Here is a 24,680-nt window from a genome sequence, read left to right as displayed (position 1 = left end):
CTATCGTCGAATTGTAAATGCAGACAAGTTTCTGCGAGACTAGTCGTTATTAGGGATACACCCTCCTCAAAGCAGCGTCTTCGGTGTAATTGATATGGAAATCGAATTGCAGCCTATAATTCTTCCCAGGACGGAAGATCTGGTAAACTGGTGCGCATGGTTGGTTCCAGTTATTTTTTCGCTGATATGGGATGTGTGGAAGGCGTGGAAGACGAGGGCTCTCTGGATTCCAGGACAAACACTTGTGCTCAGCGTCCTTATTATCCAATTGCTCTCCTATATCGACTATTCGCATATCAGCGTATATTCAGGCAGCAGCTACCAGACAAAAGCGGTGACGGCCGTTTTGGTTAAAAATCAGCTGGTGATTGACAGCGGAAGACTTATGATGTGTGTGATCATTGCTTATTTGCTTCCAGGAATGGCCCATTCCGACTCTACTAAGGTGGGGAGTGATCTGGAAATCAAAATGCCAGAAAATCTGATTCAAAATGACATTAACTGAAACTAACAGAATAATAATAATAATATTCCTCTGCCTGCGGCGATTCAAATTTAATATCATTAAATTAAATTATCATTTTATCATTTCGTGCCTTTTTTCATATAAACTTTCTATTTCCTAAATTCTTTTCTGTATATTTTTCCATGTATCATTGTCTGAATGATTAAATCTTTTTAGATCATTTTGAAAAATGGTTTGAATTTTATTTATTTTATTTTTAAATAAGATTGGATATTCCAAATATAATATAAATTCTTATAAACGTTGAATCTATTTTACATTAAAAACTACAATTCTTAAAATAGAAAATTACACAATTCTTAAAATACGAAATTCCTACTTGTGAGAAGTGCCAATAACAATCTGGTCAAAGCTGTAATTTTGTATTTTAAGAATTGTAGTTTTTAACGTAAAATAGATTCAACGTTTATAAGAATTTATATTATATTTGGAATATCCAATCTTATTTAAAAATAAAATAAATAAAATTCAAACCATTTTTCAAAATGATCTAAAAAGATTTAATCATTCAGACAACGATACATGGAAAAATATACAGAAAAGAATTTAGGAAATAGAAAGTTTACATGAAAAAAGGCACGAAATGATAAAATGATAATTTAATTTAATGATATTAAATTCGAATTGCCGCAGGCAGAGGAATATTATTATTATTATTCTGTTAGTTTTAGTTAATGTCATTTTGAATCAGATTTTCTGGCATTTTGATTTCCAGATCACTCCCCACCTTAGTAGAGTCAGAATGGGCCATTCCTGGAAGCAAATAAGCAATGAGCACACACATCATAAGTCTTCCGCTGTCAATCACCAGCTGATTTTTAACCAAAACGGCCGTCACCGCTTTTGTCTGGTAGCTGCTGCCTGAATATACACTGATATGCGAATAGTCGATATAGGAGAGCAATTGGATAATAAGGACGCTGAGCACAAGTGTTGTCCTAGAATCCAGAGAGCCCTCATCTTCCACGCCTTCCACACATCCCATATCAGCGAAAAAATAACTGGAACCAACCATGTGCAACAGTTTACCAGATCTTCCGTCCTGGGAAGAATTATAGGCTGCAATTCGATTTCCATATCAATTACACCGAAGACGCTGCTTTGAGGAGGGTGTATCCCTAATAACGACTAGTCTCGCAGAAACTTGTCTACATTTACAATTCGACGATAGATTCAAAGAAGCATAAATAGACTCAAACAATCATACAAATGGCATTCGTAGGTAGGATAAAAATGGAAGAAAGAAAAACAGAGTGGAAATCAAATGGCCAGAAAATCTGATTCAAAATGACATTAACTGAAACTAACAGAATAATAATAATAATATTCCTCTGCCTGCGGCGATTCGAAGTTAATATTCCTACTGCTTCTCTCACCACGGCTAGTATGGCTTCTCATTATCATGCCTGGCTGAGTCGTGGAACCCCTTGAATCCTCTTCCCTTCTTTCCTCTCTTTCAAGCGAATATTGCAGAGAGTAACTTTGTGAGAGCCATTCTGCACAGAAAACAAAGAAATTGGGATATAGATAGTTCAAGAATAGAACAACCGTGGAAAGTGATGAGAAAGGGAAGAAAGATCGAATTAAATGGTAGGCCGATGAATGGTTCAAAGGGTGAGAGTGCAGGCATAGTACCAGGGTTCCCAAGGGCGGCGGTACTACCGCAGTTGTTGTCGTAAATTGCAGTACATGGCCAATCTTACTACCCCAGGGCCGCCCCGCCCCGCCCGACCGGCGGCGGGTCGATTCCCGGAATCGACCTGCCAGAATTCATAGTCGTATCTTTGTGACATTATGCAGTAGATTCCAGTAGCCACCAACAAACCTATGAAAATTCTTGCTGAAATCAGATATTATAATGATAACAGAATATTGAAAGGAGTTCTGCTGGTCTGGATCTAGAGTTCGTCTGTTCCGTGAATATTCTGGTTTGTAGAATCCCCTTGAGACTCTTGATCGTCCCCAAAAGAAGGAAACACAACCATGGATGGGCAATTGCTGTGTGGATAAATGGGGCATTCAATAACAGTGACAGCATCAGATTTATCAACACACACGTACACCTGGTATAGTTGATGCTCTCCCTCTGCACTTGTGTTGCAATCGATTCCTGGGAGCTGCCCAGTGTTTTGTTTAATGGCTTCCTTGATGTCGCTCAAACTATATTGGTTTCCATCGGGTTTAATACCTGCAAACAAACTACCAATTAACAAATTTTATAACAAGGAATTAATCTGAGAGTGACCTTATGATATGTGACCACCTGCAGTTTTAAGAGCCCCAAGAATGTCTATATTTGGTCTCAAGGAGAGAGCCTTCTGGAAATATGAATGCTCATCAAGATTGAGAGAGCAAGTGCCATGCTTCTCCCACTCGTGTCCCCAGAATTCCTATCCATCGCTGCTTGGACAACGTAACGACCCCCAATAACTGTTCAGCTCCTCCTCCAAATCTGAAATCTGCAAATTTTCTCAGAGTATATCATGATCCTATTAGGTAAATGTTAGATGTTATTCGTACATGGAGAAAGATAGAATTAATGGCACCTTTGAGTAATCGAATTCTCTGGAAGAATCACAGAACTGTGGCCATTTGCCGGTGTTGTAATTGGGTCATAGGCCATGAATGGAAAAGTCGGAAGCAGGATTTCCCGTGCGAGGGTAGCAACATCCTCTGCGCGTATCGCAGTATGAACCAGGCCACTATATTCACAACCAACCAATTACCATCAACTTACACAAGATTAAAGAATAAAGCTGAAAATGAATCTGAGATTTAGGAATCACGTCATGAAAATATGTGTGGAATGAAACTAGTTTAGATCTATTTAATAACGATTTATAAAGCAAATGATGTGTTTACTCTGGTTGAATAATCACATCGGAATTAATGTTACATGGCTCCCTACTCATCAATGTGAGGATAATATTAAATAAAACACATGTTTAAAAATAAGGTCTTTACATTTATGTGTTGGAAAAAATGCATTTATTTGTTAGTATGTGAATTTGATGTATGCATATGAATGTCTAGCAAAGGATAACATTTTATATTTGAAATTTGAGAAAACACTGTTACTTTAGCATTCCTGAGTGCATTTGAAAAAATTAAAAAAAAAAGGGTCATGCTCAAAAGGAATGAAAAGTTGAGCAATTCAAATTCCAAGAAATGTTTCTCAATGCTTGCATATCCATATTCTATATCTAATACATGGACCATACATGGGGATTCCTCAATCAAGGTTGAATACCATCATATTTTCTAATTATTACGATTATCACTGTTAGAGTGAAGCGGGGCTTCTAATTGTTGTTCTGACTTTTTCTAATAAATAAATAAATAAATTTGTACACATGCTTACACTGAAGGAAAAATGGCTTAGAAAAGACACAATGGAAACCTAGGTGGAACTCCAAAATAATGGAAGTATATCTTCTAATATTTACATTTTTAATAGAAGGATAAATGTTGTCAAAACATTTCATACAAAATTTCTTCAAAGGCCAATCTTTGCAAAAGGTAATAAACCATGCACTATTCATGTTGATAACTCAATAAACAAACCATCTATGCAAAGCTTGATGTTTAAATGATTTAAGTTTGAAGGAAATATTTACTCATTTTATGCACGCAATCACATTACTAAAATTGATTTCTACACAATAAGGAAGATATGTTAAGTTGTTTCAGATTGCCACCTACTTATCCATATTTATTTAAGTCTCAATTATCTCCTCACAAATGACTCCTTTTGTGATTGTTGTGTCCCTCTATGGTAGTATTCATTGCTCTATAGCTAATAGCCCACAACCTCCCTTGCATGTGCCTTTTGGCACTTTAACTACTTGTAAAAGACTTGAGATTAAGCTATGTATCAATGTAGAAACAACATTTTTACACTAGAATATGATGTCAAACATGGGTAAGGGGGGTGCAGGGGGGGTGGGGGGGGAGGGGGTTAAGGTAGGGGGTTTGGGGGGGGTGGAGGGGGGGTGGGGGTAGGGTAGGGGGTTGGTGGGGGGGGGGTGGCAGGGGGGGTAAGGGTAGGGGGCAGGGGGGGTGGGGGGGGTAGGGTAAGGGTAGGGGGGTGGCGAGGGGTGGGGGGTAAGGTAAGGGTGGGGGGTGGGGGAAGGTAGGGGGTAGGGGTAAGGGTAGGGTGGAGGGGGGTAGGGCGCGAGGCCCATGGGGTCGACGTTAAGGAAGGGGGGGAGGAGTTGAGATTGGAGGGGAATGGGAGTTAGGGGGTGGGCTTATGGGGAGGAGAGTTGTGGGGTAGGGAAGGAAGAGTTGGGGAAATGGTGCATGGGTGGGTGAGTTGGGGGTAGCAAGGGCTGGCGCATGGGTAGGGCAGAAGGGGGAAGAGGGCATGGGTGAATGGGAAAGATCGGTAATGGGTTGGGGGAAAGGGGCACGATGACGGCCTACCCACGGTTATTGGGTGATTGAGCTTGAATAATTGTTTAAGACAATTTATATAACTGATGTATGCATCGTATCTTCAAATAAAATTAATGTTTTCCATATTTTGTTAAATGAGAAGTTATGAAGCATTTTTATGTTGTTGGATTATGTCTTAAGTATGATAAATTTTATTGTTTAAATATCTACAATGCAATATCAAATTAGAGATATAATGTCTGTTTTATTCAGTATACAAATAAAGACTTTTGAATTCATTCAGTGATATAATTTGTTCATAATGTCATGTTTTTTTAGTTTTATAGTTGAAAAAATTTCAATTTATTTTGTATCTAGCATGTTGTGGTTGAAAACATGTTAAATTTATACTTAGGAAAGAAAAATGATATTCTACCAGAAACATTAATGTGTTTTTTCCTTAAAATTTAACTTTGTTTGAGACATAAAAAATTGGTTTTATTAGCATTTTTTAAAAAGTTTGAAAATTGACCCTAAAAAAAATCATTATTCCAGTATCAACACTTTCGTTTTGAAGCTATATTTTGCACGAAAATTTCGTAGTCACTGCCATTTTTAAAACACGTTCAAAATTGACACCTAAAAAAAAAAACATCGTTCCAGTATACACACTTTTCGTTTTTAGCACTGTTTTTGATGTTTTTTTGGGGTTTTTTGGCCAGAGTTCCCGTTTTGAGTTTATAGTTCCCGTTTCAAAGTTTACATTGTTGACAATACAACCATCCCTAGAAACAATAACTTGGCTATGTGGTATATAATACATTCCATGCCAGGAAACAAACTTGAGGAAGTCATACACTTGAGGAATGGTGACAATCCCTAGACCAAATTCACATACCTAGAATGTATCATTTGAATGGGAAAACCTACTTAAAGCCTATTCTCTAACCTGAAAGAGGTCTACGTGAAAATGAGTGTCATATATGTCTGCTTTCCAGTTAATTAACGAAATATTATCTAAATTAACAAGGTCTTAAGTTGTAGGGTTTTCATATTTCATCTTAGTCATTACGAAAAAAAGGAGTTGTGGAAGAAGCTACCCGAGAATATTTCTTGGAGAGTTTGTTGGCTTGTAACTTAATGTATAGAACTAAGAGTGTGAATCATTCCTTGTACAAGGATTACTATCTGAAAATTATAGTAACGAGCCCTGTTGTGATTCCCTTTCACAAATAGAATAATAAAATACATTTTCCCCTTTTTGCCATTTCAAATCCTTTCTTTTCCTTGGGGTGCAAACTTCAAAATCATTTCAAAAATTATTTTCATTGGTGATGTTATTGATGACATCATCATGATGTCACACTAACATAGAATACTACATCAATTATCCATATAAATTTTCATGTCAGCATTATTCCATCGACTTGTGCATGTTTCGTATGACTCAGCTACTTACCTGTCCATCGAGTCATTTTCCCCGTCGACCTTTGGAAGGGTACCCACATTGTCCTTTCCCACTACTCCAAATATTTTTGTGATATGCAAAACCACCCTTGGAAATACAGTTGGTAACACTCCCCCTCCCCTCCCCCCCCGCTAATGGCTTTGAATTTGGGGAGAGGGGGTCTTTATAATCAATCTCATCTGTTGATCGAGCATAAGTAGTTTGGCATGAATCCTAACCATGCCTCCTCTCTCGTGATAAAAATAAACCACCATTGGGTATCTGATTCATATAATCCATCATATCTAGTGCTCTTGTGTACTAACAATTGTCTAACATTCCAATGCACATGTCATTTAACCTTTATCAACTTTGCATGAAAAAAAACTTTAATTTTTAATAAAGTGCACATAGCATAATAATACCACCTTTTCCAGCCCATGCATTTAAACTTCATAACCCTAATACACACACACACACACTAGGTTGTTCAAATTTTGATTCACCTTTACCCAACTCAAGGTTGTAGAAGACTTTATTGTTAGAGTTTCAAGAAATTAAGAAATAGATCAAAACATGGTTGGACAAAGATTTAATATGGCCTAGTTCATCTCCATATGGATCATCGGTTGTTCTAGTCCCAAAGAAGGATGGTTCCAAGAGGATTTCATGTATTATTGAGCATTAAACAAGATAACCATCAAGAATAGTTTCTAATATTTTAAATTGATGACATGCTAGAGTGACCACATCATGCTAAATACTTCACAAAACCAAATCTAAATTTAGCTATCATACGAATGATTGGTTCTACCATGTATTTTTTGTACGAATCGTTGGTTCTACCATTTGAAATGTGTAGGGAATTGTTACCCACCAAAACATGGGTAAACTATAGGAGAAAAAATTTCTCCTACTAAAACAACCAGCCAACCAACAACCCTATGTGATTAACACATAACATGATGCCAAGATCCTCCACTACTTGAATTAGTTAGATTTATCTCTCCCATCTGGAATTCCTTCTTGAAGGGAGATGGGTCATCCGACAACAAGTGATTTTAACCATTTTACAATTATGTGCTTTCACTTAATGTTATAGGCATATTAATATGGATTAAGGAGAAAAATAGATAATTGATTAATATTGATTATATTCTTGTTCTATAAGATCCCTAGCCCTCCCGCTAGGCGATTCCACTCACACCAATTTCAGCATTTCTAAAATATAATTGAAACATGTGCATAAACTGAGCAAAATGTAAAACGTGTGCATGGTGAAGCCATAAAATAAATAACAATATAGTTAAACATGTGCCAATAAAATTCATGAAGCATGCAAATAACAGGTTTTGTCACTTATTTGGTGAATTTTTCGACTGAATACAAGCCTTGAACATTCCTCTTAGCCATAGATCATGTTGTTTTAGTTCTTTCAATAGTCAGTCACCTCCAATATGAGGCCATGACTCCAATCAACAAAGACTTCTCGAGTCAAGTACATGCTTTGAAAAAAAATGTTGACACTTTATATATAAGACGATTTAAAATGTTAATTTATCTTATTGTGACATACTACTAGAAATTGGATTATTGCTAGGTTAATTAATGTTTAAATTAATTTTATAATTTTTTGTTTATTATGATTGAAAATCTAAATCTTGAAGAGCTCGTGCAGAGCTAGGGTTTTCCTAGCCACCGCCCTTCACCCCTACCTCAAGAAATTGAGAATGGTGATTTCTGGAGCTTAGATGTGTAGCTAGTGGGTTGAACACCATTTAGTGGCTCAGATCTAATATTTTTCATCTTCATAAATATTGAATCTTTCTGACCATGTGTAGTTGGAACTGGTTGCTCTAAGTTTATTTTTCTAAGTGGGTGATTCTTTCATCCAAGATGAGGAAGCCCCTATTTTTTGTCATGAAATCTAAATCCCTAGTGTCAAGAAGTCGAGGCATGAAGAGCCTATTATCACTTCAAAGAAGTTGATATTCTAAGATATCACCACATTTTTTCCTCTCAATGGGTGGTCTTTCCAATCTCGAAGAGGTAGGTCATGCTTCTCTACCTAATGATTCTTCTTCAATTGGTTAGAAATGTCCTGTTAACAGTGCTAGAAATCTATCAACCAAGGGGGGTATCCCCGATGTGAAGTATCAATTAAACCTCACACCATTTGGAATAGGGGCCCCATCCAGAGCATTGTCCTAGTTTTCATGTATTATTATATATTTTCCTTGGCTCTAACTGTTAGTAAGAGAGAGGAATGCAAATGTGCCTTTGAAAAACAAGTTAGTGTGCCTGATGAGTGTTTGGTTGTAAGTGTGTCAAGGTTTTTGTACTGCGGAGGGTGAAAAGAAAGTGATCCTATAAAAGAGAGGTGATAGTACCACCCTAGTAGAGACACACGCAACCAAGAAGGATTTGTCTAACATCCAGCGAAATAGTCCACAAAGATGTGATGCCCATTACAACCAATCAACAAGAAATATATGTCTAATATCCAGTGGAATAGTCCACAAGGACGTGAGAGTAATAACAACCATTACAATGCATTCTAAATATGATAAGCACCAAAATAATTGAAATAGTTCAATTACTTTCTCACAGATGAAAGAAAACATGAATTACAAACATCCACATAATACTCTTATAAATATTCATAATCCATATATGAAGAACGTGTTGGTCATGAGGCTTTTGATATTAAGTAAAATTTCCTAGACACATGTATACAATGAACACCACTAGCTCTAGTAGTAGAGCATTGGAGCCACTACTTGCTCCCAAAAAGAACTAGCTTGTCTCTCCAATGCCTTGAAAGAGGAGCCAATTTGAAAAGTCCTTTTTTCATACAATGAGGATGTAGATATAATCAATTGGGTGATGCTTCACCTCCCTTGTGACTCTTTGACTACCCTCATGATTGTTTGACTTCCTATGATTTTTCAACTTTACGTGACTCTTTATCTTCTCTACATGTCCTTTGGAATTCCACTTTACAATACATTTTGAATAGATAATTACATAATCCACCATAATGATGTGGCATATGATGACTCATGAAAAGACATGACATGACACTGCTGACATGCAATGCATGATGACATGGAAATGTCAAGCCCTTCTTTGTTGCTGCTTGGTTTGTGTCTTCTAAAAAGATGGGTCATGATTTTATTCTTTTTCCTCCAAATGGCTTAGAGATGAGGAGTCTTCAGTTGAACTTGATATCTATTTGTTGTCTTCATTTGATGTCCCTTTGATTTCTCTTGATTGATCAACTTTTATTTGCAACTAATAAAGTGTCTTCTAGCATGGTCTACTTCTCCATCTCCTTCATCATCATCTTGCCATAGCATGATAGGTTCCCTGCATCTGCAATCCACTCATGACAAGATGAAATCAGTACGATAAACCCTTAGTTTCATATGCTGCATGATGATCCAGTGACTAAGCCGGAACTGGGTGTGTTAACGGGAAAAGTGTCTATTCAGAACGACCCTACCCCACTAAGGTGTGACAGTGACCTTAGAAACAAACAGAGAAAACTACTTTTGTATTCTCCTTTATGAACTATAAACAAAGAGAAATAGGGTGAACCAACCTGTGTCTTGCGCTAGTCCTTTGATCCAATCTCTCTTCTCTTTGGCAGCTCCCAGCTACCTGCTCCCTTAGTTGCCCAGCTTCACCAAATACCTGCAAGATCACAGAAGAAGGGAACTATACAAAGACATGGGTTCATACTCATAAAAAGCTTAGGATCAGATTTAAGCTAAACATACAAATGTAACAAACATCAATGATTCACAAGCATGTAGGAGAAACTCAAATAGTTTTATTGATATAACAAGAAGTTCCAGGAGGAGTTACAACCGATGATTCCTGATCCAGCATCAACCTCCCAGCAGAGAAGCCCCTCTTCACCTCCAACAAAGCATAAATCACCCAATACTCTGATATCTATCTCAAAACCAACAGCAATTCTCTGCAATGTACAATATTCCAGCCTCTGGATCTCTTGGTGAGGGATCCATATATAGATGTATGCAAAGAGGATGAGTCAGCTCATGAATTGATTAGTGGCTTCTCTCTATCAGTTCTTGCTTCCACTTGGAGACTGAGAGCCTCTTACTCATCCCTGGTCAAATTCAGTGAGGCAAGTGTCATTGGAGAAGATTCTGGAAGCTTCCATTGTCTCTCCACCTCGTGGAAGGACTCTGCCACTTGTCATTTCCCGCTCAACGCACCCTGGTAGTGCATTTAGGTGCGTTGCAACACACTTAGCTAGTGTATTTGGGTGCTTTGCAACGCAACTAGCTAGTGGAGCAGCTGAAATGATCCTGATTTGACTAGTTCTGAGCAGTTTCTGGTGGGGAACTTCTGGAAGAAGCTGTAATTTGTTGACCTTGTTCCTTTAGGAGTAATAACAACACTTTTAAGGACTTAGGAGCCCTTGGTTTATGGACATTTCATGCTTGGATCTGTAAGGCACAAAAATGTCTATAACAGTTGCCCCCTAAAGTATGAGGCCGTTTATCGGGTGAAATGCTTTATTAGGAGGATCCGAAGTTCTTTCAATGCTGGGAGGAGACTTGTAATAAGATACAATACAATACATTATCTTCATACTATTTTCATGATTTAGCTGAGGCGGGCATTCCCATGCTCAGCTTTATAAATTCATTTTCATGTACATAGGACAGACAATCGTCTGATGGTAGACTGATGATTCTGATAGAGTCATCATCCTTTTGGTAGGATGATTATCTGTGCTGCAATGCTGTACATTTCAATGTCTTTATTTTTCCTGAATATATATCGCAGCCCGGATGGATGAAACTAGATCCGAGGTCTTCAATCTCGTCCGATCTTCACTCGAAGTACAAGTCGATCCATGTGAGAAATGTTTTGAAGTCGAACATGGAAAGACATCGCTTGATTACCAGTCAATGATGTAAACTGTTAACAAGCGCGAGAGGAATCACCGATAATGATAATGACCCTCAAGGTACTGCAGTACAATTCACGTGGTGTGAATAAAGGACTTGGCGTCGAACACCACGCAAAATCTTTCGGTCGAAGGTCATTGATGTATACCTGTCGCCGGAAGTGAGAAACTTGCCATTGAGGCATGCAAGCTTCAAAGTACTGAATGGGGTGTTCCTAGATCAACTTCTTGGATAATGAGCTGATGTCGACAAGAAACGATTTGTCAAAGGAGGGCCTTAATGAATCCCACATCAATGACACGGAACAGAGAAAATGATTTTTATGGAGGTGAAAATGATCTGATGATATATGGTTCAGGGTGGCGGTCATGAAGGAATGAAGTATAATGTATGGTAGTGGATGGGACCAGGTGACTTCTCTGGATGACTTCTCTTGAACATGTCGGCGACACTTATGTGATGGATTGGTAGCATTTACCCCAAATGTGGATGGTATGGCGTGACCATGGTGATGTGACCGGTGAATGAAACAACCCAACCCGACTCAGGCACGGAGTGGAAGTGTCATGTTCAAGAGCGACTTGCTACCAACAAAGTTTCTTTGAGTTTTCTTCCCAATTTTTCCCCAGTCATTGCTGACCAGTACCTCTTTATTTTTGTCAAGCTTGAGGAGGATAACATATGCTTGTTCTATAATTTGCCCTTCGGGCAAACCCATCGCTATATTTTAACGAGCCTAGCGATAGTGAAACTCGTTCTCGCCTAAAGACAAGTTTGTCGCTATTAATCTTTTTAATGAGTCTAATGACAAAGATAACTCGGTCCTTTTCATTTTTAGAGAGTCTTAAAAGGTACATAAAGGTAACTCCAGAATTCCTTTTTCGTCATCTAATCCCTTAAGTCCGAAAAAGTATAAAACAATACAGAAGGGATGAATTTTCGATAGTTTTAACGAGCCGAACAAACCAAGCGCTCGATCTTTTTGTGCAATAATCCCTCAGGTCCAAAAAGATTAAAATCTAGAGGAGGGATAGCACTTCCTGTCGCTTTAACGAGCTGGAAGGCCAAAACTCGGCAATCTTTTCATATTTTACGAGTCAGATGAAAAGAGCTTAAAGAAGACTCGTCTTTTGAGGAACGAGTGATAAAATGGGTAGCAGCTGATTCCAGGTAAGGTTTGGAATTTTCCAATCACGGAAGTGTCACAAGGATGGCTAGTGAAATCACTCTTCGCAGCTGTTCCTCAAAATGGGTAAACAATCAAATGGAGGTGAATGATCGGCCAATGGAAAAGTGGAGGTGACGGTGCAAACACGACCAAGGCTTTAATGGCTGAAAATGCTTCATTCACGGTGGTTATTTACCGGGGGATGGTTCATTTTTTAACAGGCTTAAACGTGGGTGGAAACATTTGCTCGGTCTTATGTTTATTTTTTAACGAGCTTGAACTATGCACTAAAACTGCTCGATTAATCCAGTCATATGATAAGAATGTCTCATATAAAACGGCAACTTTTAGATTTTTGCCCCACATCCTTTCTTTATGCAAGTTAGGTGACGACTAATCCTACGAGTTTAAAGGGTTAGCCTACAGGTTTAAAGGGAGGACCTAAAAATTTAAAAAATAAATAGTCGCCCTTCGCTTGCACTCCAAAAGGTTTGCATGCCCCCAGGTATAAAATATGATTTCAAGGTTACCCCTCAATTTGCAGACAAAACATTTGTTCTATCGGGAGAGGCCTACCTCTTATAGGTTACCCAAAGATTGTTCTATTCACACAGCAAACAAAACACTTCTTCGGTGATGTCTACTGAGATAAACAAGGGTGAGCGACGACGTCCGCCAACTCACATAACTTTGACAAGAGAATCTTATTCTAGACTAACCCCTCTTCCACCGACGGACGGGGTACAGACTAGTCATATTCTCCCGCGGAAACCTACCCTATACCTGAAGTTTTCCTGCCGAAGCAGACCAGGACGCATGCCCCCTGGGATTCAGTCATATCCCTCCGAATTACTCGCGCTCATCGGGAGGACGGACTGGGGATCGAGACATTTCTTGCGTGAAGAGACCATTTAGGGACGGTATATGACTATTTGCTATGCGTGATCCAGGAAATGAAAGCTGGTCCACGAGCTTGACCACTCTTCCTTCGTGCAGAAAACACATTACTCTAAAGAGTGAGGAGACGATGGCTCCCATGCAATAAATATAGTCTCGTCCAAGGAGTAGGTTATAATCCAAGGGTCCTTGAATGACCATGACGTTCATGCGAACTGTCTTCCCTCTCAATGTTATGGGCACATCGGGAAGGATCCCTAAAGGTCGTCTGGTTCCTTTATCAAAGCCTGTCAGATTTCTCATCTCAGGCAACAGCGATGGCGAACCAAGTGCTTTCCAAGCAATAGAGGAAAGGATACTCACAGAAGCCCCCTCATCTATGATGGTACCAGCCATGACCATTCTATATATTTGAATGATAATTCGGAATGGTATGCTTGCTGGAAAATGGGGTCTGCCTAGTTGATTCTAGTCGAAGGAGAGAACTAGGTTGCTTAGAGGTGGGACCGAGTAGACGGCCAGGTATGGATCTGACGAAATTCCTTCCTGCGGTAAAGGAATGGGTGGATTGCCCCCATGTTCGTCGGAGTCTGTGTTGATGAAGAGAATTTGGATGGTGTCATCCTTGTTCTCTTCAGTGACTGTATCATCCGAAGATAAAACCTCTGAAGGCAAGACCGGGTCAACTGCCGCCTCGACCTTTTGACTTTCGTCTGGTATGGATTCAGTTGGTTTATCTTCAATGATAGGCGCTTCAGCCGACCACTTGAGCGGGCCAGCTGGGTTCTCAACTAATGACGGACTCGGCAAGAGTTTTTTATATCCAGGGGGAAGTCATAACGGTGAAACTGGACGATCATCCAAAACTATTTTAGCCTCATCTAAGAAGGGACAACGGTGGAGGGCATGGTCGCCTTCGCACAGTTTACAAGGAAATCTAGCTTTCCCTTTTTGTCCTGGGGCTTCACTTTCACTAGTTGACGGTGTGCTTTCAACATGATCTCCAGAGGTCGATGACACCGGGTTGTGCAAACGAGGAGACCAGTCCCTTAGTGTCCGGGGGATGCAAGGACAATCTCTGTGAAAGTGGTCTCCTTTGCAAATGACACATGGCGATTTAGGCCTGGTCGGTGCTGTGTGTGGATTTTCGTTAGACGACACTCGTTTTCCCCCATTCACCTTTGGCTCCTTCTTCTTTTTCTCTTTCTTCTTCTTTTCCTTCTTCTCCTTAGGAACTTGGCTTTTAGCTTTACCAGTCCCGTCAAGTGAAGAGGAAGGAGGAGAGGAAGAATTAGAGGAAGTAGAAGGCTGGTGGGTAACTCTAGACTCGTCTAATTGCTGATTCGATTGTTCAGGAATAGTGGTGTTCTGAACGACATTGGTTGAGAAGAGCCATACGGGCAAGCCAATTGTCAGTCCTGGAAGCGACAATGTGGCCATATGGGGCGCACCAACATCTCCCCAAGAGGAGAAGGGACTAGGATTTCCACCAAGGGGAATTCCTTGGTTGGTAGGCTCCATTTTCTGAACCCAAAGATCAACGTAGGAAAAGGGGATGAATATTCCGTTTAAAATAAATTTTAACACGCTTTGACACAACTTGTTTTTTCAGTTTTAAAGAGTCGAGAAAAAACAAAAGATGACTCTAGTCTCCTTCGATTTTTAATGAGCCTGAAGTGACAAGTGCTCAGATGGACCTTTTCCGTTAAGGAGTCTGAAAAGGAACGAAAGGGACTGCTCTGGAGGTCTAGGTAGAGGGAGCACCAAACCAATCGCAAAACTGCAGAATACGTTTTACGGTACGGCAGTCAATCTTCCCGAATGTTGTGTTCGGTGCATTGCGATCAGTAGGGTGGCCGACATGGCTTCCTATGGATAAAGGGTTTTAAGCCTATAGGGGTCTCCCAATATATACTCGACGGTACGTGGGAGCACAAGTCCATACTGGCACTTATCGTCTCAAAGTGGAGGAATCACCCAACCATCAGTGAGGACAACAGTTACCAGGCTTTACGACACCGGAATACGTCTCTAGCCTAGACCTCTAAATGTTGTGCGTTAAGTTACAAAGCGTTGTTAAGTTCATTGAATTTATTTTAGGTTGATCTTTCTTATGAAGTTTGCCTTTTGGGATCACCACGAGATGTATATGTAATTCCTAAAATGCAATCTAAAGATGATAAACAAGATTTTATCTCTTTTCAGCAATGAAAATCCTAGCTACAAGGGAAAAGAAAGACACAATCTTTTCGCAAAGAACAAAGAGCACACTGTAAATGCACTTTTCCTAAATCAAGCCAAACAGACTATCAATATGAAAATGCACATGCATGTGTTTCGTTTTTCACTTTCTTAATATTGATGCCTAAAAATAAAATTGTTGTACAAATCTGAATTCGCTTTCAAGTAAAAAACACAAACAAGCTTATTTTCGAAATCAAAAGGTAGAGACGATTACGACACTTTATGATTTTGAAATAAACACTCGTTTCGACACTAGAAAGTCACAAATTCAAACCAAAGGCAAAAGTAAACGCATAATCGACTGTCAACAACAAATAAACTTTCTCCTATGATCAAAATCGACACTTGCGACAGATCTAAATCAAAGGACGACAGTACAACTATTATACTTTTGCAATGGAAAACTGTAAATGACGTAACAAACACACAAAAAACATCTACAATTTCTTTTATACAACTGAGGCGGAATATCAGCAAAGAAAAGGGTTTTTTAAACAGACACACACACTGATCACAGGTTGCAAAAATCAGAGACAAAACTGAAAAAATTGAGCAAAGAACCTCAGCTGCACAAGGCTAGGCTGATCAACGCACCTGCTACACAGAGAAACTGGATTGCAACGCAGGTTGCCCTCACGGGAACTGCGCTGAAATGCAGGAACTCTTCACAGTACTTGCGCTAGGGCAGAAACGAGAATTCTATCCAGGTTCTGGGTCACGATTTGCAGTTTAATCTATGGTTTTTGGCCGAGTAAAAGCAATCAGTAATGCACAATCAGAGGGTAGATTTAATGAAGGTTTAAGAGCTATCACAAAGGGTAATCAGATCATTTGTGAATCAGCTGTTCAAATCATAAACAGATCCAGTAAATGGATTGAAGCAGCAAATGTCTACTTTGCATTTGTTAATGGCAAATGCAGTTCGATTCGCTACTTCTAAGTTTATGAAACAAACAATAAGAGAAACACAAACAAACCAACTAGACGATCGTCCCCAACGGAGTTGCCATTTTGTTAATGGGAAAAGTGTCTATTCAGAACGACCCTATCCCACTAAGGTGTGACAGTGACCTTAGAAACAAACAGAGAAAACTACTTTTGTATTCTCCTTTATGAACTATAAACAAAGAGAAATAGGGTGAACCAACCTGTGTCCTGCGCTAGTCCTTTGATCCAATCTCTCTTCTCTTTGACAGCTCCCAGCTACCTGCTCCCTTACTTGCCCAGCTTCACCAAATACCTGCAAGATCACAGAAGAAGGAAACTATACAAAGACATGGGTTCATACTCATAAAAAGCTTAGGATCAGATTTAAGCTAAACATACAAATGTAACAAACATCAATGATTCACAAGCATGTAGGAGAAACTCAAATAGTTTTATTGATATAACAAGAAGGTCCAGGAGGAGTTACAACTGATGATTCCTGATCCAGCATCAACCTCCCAGCAGAGAAGCCCCTCTTCACCTCCAACAAAGCATAAATCACCCAATACTCTGATATCTATCTCAAAACCAACAACAATTCTCTGCAATGTACAATATTCCAGCCTCTGGATCTCTTGGTGAGGGATCCATATATAGATGTATGCAAAGAGGATGAGTCAGCTCATGAATTGATTAGTGGCTTCTCTCTGTCAGTTCTTGCTTCCACTTGGAGACTGAGAGCCTCTTACTCATCCCTGGTCGAATTCAGTGAGGCAAGTGTCATTGGAGAAGATTCTGGAAGCTTCCATTGTCTCTCCACCTCGTGGAATGACTCTGCCACTTGTCATTTCCCGCTCAACGCACCCTGGTAGTGCATTTAGGTGCGTTGCAACGCACTTAGCTAGTGTATTTGGGTGCTTTGCAACGCAACTAGCTAGTGGAGCAGCTGAAGTGATCCTGATTTGACTAGTTCTGAGTAGTTTCTGGTGGGGAACTTCTGGGAGAAGCTGTAATTTGTTGACCTTGTTCCTTTAGGAGTAATAACAACACTTTTAAGGACTTAGGAGCCCTTGGTTTATGGACATTTCATGCTTGGAGATGTAAGGCACAAAAATGTCTATAACAGGGTGACAGACTAAGGGATAAGCTCAATGATTGTGCAGTTGTGTAGCTCATGCGCAATGTGCAGTTCAGGTTAGACTGAGAAAAAATATTGCGTAGTTGGGGAGCTTAGGGAACCAGGTTGAGGGCTTGAGAACTTATTTTTTCCATTGTGCAGTTCTAGAATACAAAGGACTCAGGAACCCAGGGGATTGCGCAGTTTAAGAGCTCAGGGCTGAGGCTTGAGCCTTGAGACTGCACAATGCACAATACTAACTGGGAAGGAGAGAGAAATTACACATTTTTGGGAGTCAGTGAGCCAGGCTAATGGATTTTGCACTATTTTAGCCAACTGCGTAGTTCTAGGAGGCTTATAAGGCTTGGTAATTGCACAATTCTATAGTTCAAGGGATCAAGGTTTGAGCTTGAGGTCAAAGTTTGCACATTGGGTAGTTGGTGCCAGGATGGAGGGATGAATTACATAATTTTGGAGGCCAAGGCTTGGGCTTGAGCACTAAAACTGTGCAATGCACAATACTAGAAGGCATGATGTGCACATTGCGCAATGTCAAGAGGAAAGGTTGTAGATTGAGGGTTGGGACTGTGCAATGCGTAATTTAGGAAGGTTGGATGAGGCTAAGTTGCTGGGAATTTTCCAAAATTTGGCTAAGTGTGGGGTTAGTGAAAATAATGTGAATAGTGATAGAACTTGACTGTGATCACACACTTAGAGTGCTTAATGACACAAAGTCGATCATCTAGAACACATTAACATCATACTTCCCTTAATGAGACAACCTTTACAACAACTTACGACAAGTGTGACACTAAAGATACACTTTGCGACGAACCAGTGCGACGGTGCTTAAAACTTTGGAAATGAGTGTGACGAAGGTTTACATGGTAAGAAAAACTCATTTAAACAAAGAGAACCTCTTGAAACCACAAAAAAAATCTTACATACATTGTGCGACACTTAAATGCTAGAAGATAACAAGTGCTAAAGTGTGAACGACACTTGTGATATGTGAATGACATTGAAAGTGACACATGCTAGAGTGAAGGTAACATTAAAACGACACTAATTAGGGTGAAATAAAGAAAAAGCAACAACCAAAAAGATGGAAATGACACTCGCAAAAATAAAGGTGCACAAATGCGCCAGTTTGCAAGACTCGCCAAAATAGAAGTACAAACACAGCTAGAAATGGGAAATTGTTGATGTCAGTGCACACTGATTGTCAACATGGATTGACATCGCATAAGCATAGTCTTGATGGACCATGCTATGCTTGTTCATGATTGCGTAAAATAATGCGCTTGTGAACTTTTTGCAAACTGAGCATGTGTGAGCAAGTGATTTCGACACTTCCAATCCTAAAGGAAGATCAAAGACTTAACAAAGCTAGAAGTGACTATAGAAAGGTCGATCACAAGGTCCACGATAGACTCCAAAATTCAAGTATAGGCAAAATTTGGAGGGTGTTTGTAGTAGTGACACACTTGTAGAACTCAAGCTTTTTTACCTTGGTCAATTCTTTCGTGTAGGGTCTAGTTCTTCAGGGAGTATTGATTCATCATTCAGATTACCATGGTTTCCCCACTTACCCTGTGCATAAACATAGTCCCCTTCATTTCTTTACTCGGTTAAACACAAATATAAGGTCAATGATCACATAATGTTTCAAATCAGGGTAGCGTAATGAAGTTCATGAGCTTTAGATTTTCAGAGTATAGTTTTTCATCTCTGGTGTTGCTCCATTACCAATAGGCCTGGAATGTACCCTGATGAAGTCACTTCAGGAAAAAAAACATTGAACCTCTGTCAGTGATCCTATACAATACCCCGACGGAGTTGATTGCTTCACCTCTCCATGAAAAAAGTCTTTTTCTTCTTTCGCCTTTATTTATTTATTTATATAGAACTATTCATCGGCAATTATTTATTTCATGGTCATAAGAGGGATCCCAACTTATTGAGAGCAAGAGAGGTTGTCCCTCCAGAGAAGCATATTGTTACATAGTAATTTGTCACTGCCTTCATCCCAGTCTTCCTACTGTGTCATGAGTCCAAAATCATTCGTGCTCATGCTCTCTGATGTTGCCAAATGACCCACTTTGCCAAAGTTTCTGCATCATCGTGTCTGTTGTCCAAATAAACGCGCTGATGAGCGCTCCAAAACAATCCATACGTGCTGCCATCGCGGAAGTACACGTGATTCCCGCGATGGTCGATTTTCATATGCCAGTGCAAATATTGCTTGTATTTTCCCGCGATGACATGAACTTCTCTGTTATGCAGTAGCGACGTCAGCGCGTCAGACCAGCTATGTAACCGCGATGATCCAGTCTGGGCGAGTTTGTTCTAACAGTCGGGCTTCCAGATGACTCTAGACTTGGTTGTTGGCCTTGTTTTCGTCGCCCTCTCTTCTCTGGCATGGCTATTCCGTAATTTGTGCTACCTTCCTTGGAGATAAGCTCATCTTCCCACCATTCATGGAGACTCCTTTTCCTATTTAAGCTTTCACCATTGCTATGAGCTGCTAGTTTGGAATTCTTAGTCTTTGGAGTGTTGCTGGTAGTATTGTGAGCTTGATAGGTAGCTAGTGTGACAAGTGTGGGATTGTTTGAGAGCTTGAGGAAGGTTGTGAAGTGCTTTTGATCTTGTGTGAAACTTGTGAGTGAGAGAGACTTGTATTGGGAGATCCATCTTCAAGGGTGAATGTTTGAGGAACATGCTAGCTGGACCCTCCTGAGAAGGTTTGTGATGTCAAGACCTAGGTTGTAAGCTTACTCTATTTCATATTTAATACAATCAATGATGTTTTCCTATGTCTCGTATGCAATGTACTAGATAGCTCATGATTTCTTGACTTTATGGGTAAATAGTTCTTTGTTGTATTTGGTTATGTGATTTGTTGTATTTCCTTGCTTTGTTTCAGGTTGATTACTCATTAGGAGAAGGAAGCGGAAGCTGGAGCAGCGCAACGGAACTCCATCGACCACCGGTTGAGGTAGGCCTCCAACTCGAACTATTTAAGGAGAATTGTTGTTGATTTGTCCTTGTTTGTGACTAGACCCACTCTAGGGCTAGAGGGGTTGCCTCTGTCCGCAGAGGGAACACTTTCCTGCTTCACAAATTGGCGACTCCACTGGGGAGTTGGCCTTTGTCCCTTTTTTGTTCATTCTTTCCTTGAGTTTTTATTTCGGTCTCTTTTCAAAATTTTGGGGATTAGTTGTCTATTTCTGGGTTTCCTGGCTTGGTCTGGGAGATGCTTTATTTGTTTAAAGATTGAATGTTTTGGTTTGGGAGTTTTTGGCTCGGCTGTGGCTGTTTTTGAACATCATCGCGCTTTTTGATTTAACAGTCACACTGTCATCGCGCCACACTTTTTGTAATTTCCTGCCCATCGCGTTATTACACCTAACAGTCGCGACGGTTCTATAATTCGGACCATCGCGGAAAAGGTGTGTACTTCCGCGTTGAAATCGCATTGTTGCTGCGTGTCATTATTTATCAGCGCATTGTTGCTGCGTATTACCCGCGCTGATTGCTGTAGAATTGAATTTTTTCAATTCTGCCTCCTGAATCTGTCAGTCTTGCTAACCCCTGCTGTTCTCACTTGGTTGATGACTTGTTTTTCACTATCTAGAGGTTGAAGCACTCTCTTGTGAGTTTTGTTGAGTGAATCTTGCCTTTTTGCTTTGTGACCTAGTTTTATTGTTCCAATTTTGCTAGATCAGCTTTGCTTGGTTGCTTGTTTGCAAAGATTCGTTTGCTGCTTGCTGTTGGTTTGATTGAGCCTTCCCCTTTGCTTACTTTTGGTTGATTATCTAGTGATCGTTGTTGAACCAATCTTGGTGTTGTTTTGATTTCTCTTCACTACCCAGACATAGATTACAATTGTTTGGGGTCAACCGATTTTCCACATTTGTTTGCTGCTTACTGATTTATTTCGATTAAAGGCATCAAAATCAAAAATTGCATCTCATTTAGCATGCGAAAGTGAAAGAAAATTTTCATTTCAAGTTGCATATTGAAAAGCGAATGTTTAGATCTCTCATTAGTAGTATCCATGCATTTTAGGGATTGATGTCTGCTTGCATTGAGTGACTGTGTGTTGCCTTGGCTTTCTTGGTTTGGGAATGATCTCTCTACCCTCCCGTAGGTAGGTTTTCATCAAAGAAAAAGAATACTTCATTCATTTTAGCTGCATCCTAAGCTTTGAAATATACATACGGTAAGGCCTGAAAACTGAAACATAATCCAAGATCAACGTTAAAATGAACTGAATAAATCTAACAACGCATTGGAACATAACGCACACATTTAGAGGTCTAGGCTAAAGACATGCTCCGGCGTCGTTAAACCTAGTCACTTTTGTTTCACTCAAGGTTGGGTGATTCCTCCTTCCGTGACTCAATAGTGGTCTAGTACGGATTTGAGCTCCCATGTACCGTCGAGTATATGGGGAGACCTCACTAGGTTATCATCCTTTATCCATAGGAACCCGTGTCTACCGCCCTACAAGCCATAACACACCGAACACAACATTCGGGAAGATTGACTACCGTATGGAAAGTCCTTGGTTTTCATATGACTGCCAAGGTGTATATGCAGTTTTATAGATTTGTTTGGTAAACCTTTTTGCCTAGTTCTCCAGAGTAGTCACTTTCATTCCTTTTCGGACTCCCTAAAAGAAAAGGTCCATCTGAGCACTTGTCACTTTAGGCTCATTAAATATTCGAAGGCAACTAGAGTCATCTTTTGTCCTTTTCTCGACTCTTTAAAAATTAAAAGGTCAAGTTTTGTTCCTGTGTCTTAAAATTTATTCGGCCAGGATTCACATTTACCCGGTTAGATCTTGTTTGTGTTAGCTTGAGTAGGGTTCTTTCTAGTTAGTTTGCCTAGGATCTTTTGAAGTTGTCATCCTGGCGGAATCACCGATCCCATCTCCTGTTCCGAGTGACCAAGGGTCTCCTTCCTCTGTTGCTCCTGAGGTACTGGTTGTGAGTGATACTCTCCCTGTTATTTCGAGTATCCAACAGATTAACTCTCGTGCTCCAGACAACAAGGCTTACGAAATTCACTGGAACCCCATTTGGGAGCCTTCTGAAGAAGATATCCCTCCTACTCCCCCTGGTGTCTCGGTTCCAATGTCTTCTTCTGATATGGAGGACATATCGCCTGTCACAAGTGAAGAATCCATTGCGTTGAGCAGTGAAATTCCCACCGCAATGGAAACTACACCTTTTCCTAACACCCCTCTTGGTGTTACGTTGCCTTTACGCTACAAGGCGTTAAGGGATGTTATGTCTTCTAGGACTCCCTCTACGAGTTCTATATGGTCACACGCCGTCACTCCGACCTTGGAGTCCTTTATTCCTCAAATTCACAATGTGTCTGTCACTTTCGTCCTAACTATTCCAACTGTTTGTGTGGCGTCTTCAACCCCTGTTTTCGGTGCCGTTACTGCATCCTCAGTTGTGATCGCTGCTGCTGGGCCTTCCTTAGGGTCAGCTTACAGTGGCCCATCGGCATCCGTACCCGGAGTTGTTAATCCTGCAGTAAATGCCTCACCTTCTGCTGGTTCCATTCCAACAGGGGGGGCATACGATCAGTATTTACAAGCTGTCTAGAATCCGAGCTCGCAAGGTTCGTTCCATTAATACGATCCTGTAGGACATCACCTTTATCTTGCCGGATCCTTGCCATCTCAGCCTACTGTTGAGGTCTCGGTTCCATTATCTGTTGCTTGGGGCACCACCACTTATCATGGTGGCCAAGTATCGCCTGCACATTTTCAAGGACTGCCTAATCAAGGCCAACCGTCTTACGTGAAAACCTCTCAAGGGCAGTAGTATTACGGGCAATCTTATCCAGGGCAGCCTGGGGGCCCACAAGGACAACCCTTTCAGGGACAACCTTCATCTCTGGTGGTCCGTATTTTACCTATTTTGCTCAACCTTCTGGTAATCTGGGACAACCTTACATGCAACAAGGTCAACCTGGTGTCCAGCAAGGTTATCCTTCTGGGCAAGCTGGTAAACCTTACATTCAGCAAGGCCAACCCGCTGTCCAGTATGGTCAAACATCTGGGCAAGCTGGTCAACCTTACGTTCAGCAAGGCCAACCCACTGTCCAGTATGGTCAAGCATCTAGGCAGGTCGATCAGCCTCAAATCCAATCAGGTCAACCAACTGTCCAGTCCGCTCAGCCATCCGGTCTGTCAGGACAACCCTCAGCTGTGCAAGGACAGCCCAATACCCAGCAAGCTCATCCTTCTAGGTAGATGGGCCAATCTCAATCTCAACTAGGTAAACCTTCTGGCCAGATGGCTTAGCCTCAACTCTCTCAAGGACATCCTTCTGGGCCTGCCCAACCGGGCACTCAAATGATCGTTGCTTCTCAAGCTCAACTCGGTTTTCAGCCCCAGGTTGGGCCCCAGACCCAATCTGGTCTTTAGATGCAGGTTGGATTTCAATCCCAACCAGCCTATCAAATGCAGCATGCTTCTCAGGCTCAGTTTGAAGCCCAGTCGCCTTATGGTTTCCAGCAATCCCAAGGGAAAACTCAATTTGCCCCGTACCAAAATTATCAACAAATGCAGGTGAGTCCTTATCAGAATTACCAACAACAGTATGTTGCTCCTGTAGGTCAAGTTGGTAATCAATGGGGTGTTGGGGGGAAAATCCAGGGTCAGCCGTCCAGTTATGGCTATAACCCCTACGGGCAAAATCCCTACAGACAAAACAATTCGGGGCCAAATCCATTCAGACAAAGTCAATGGGGGCAACCAAAAACTGGTTGGAACCCTAGTGCTACCCCCTACCCGTGGCCACAAATGTCCTCCAATCCTCAATTACCTTTCTTAGCAACATTGGAACTGCCAGATGTGTCCAAATTGACTAATGATCCTATCCTTCATAATCCATTCTGGCCACCAGTTCCAACCAAGATTCCCGGTGATTGTCCCAAATTTGATGGCAAAGCTGGAGAAGACCCCCAAGCCCACGTCATGACTTATCATCTTTGGTGTTCGT

General features: G+C 40.6%; 1 pseudogene; it reads right to left on the bottom strand.

Moving 5' to 3' along the window:
- Window positions 1-2,422: 2,422 nt before the first annotated feature.
- LOC149259273 (ribonuclease 1-like) lies at window positions 2,423-22,846 on the bottom strand (annotated as a pseudogene).
- Window positions 22,847-24,680: the final 1,834 nt, after the last annotated feature.

This window comes from Pinus tabuliformis, chromosome 6 (assembly GCF_031772625.1).
Source record: "Pinus tabuliformis cultivar Carrire ecotype Pingquan chromosome 6, CPIR1, whole genome shotgun sequence".
Taxonomy (NCBI): domain Eukaryota; kingdom Viridiplantae; phylum Streptophyta; class Pinopsida; order Pinales; family Pinaceae; genus Pinus; species Pinus tabuliformis.
This window is presented reverse-complemented; position numbering and strand designations above follow the sequence as displayed.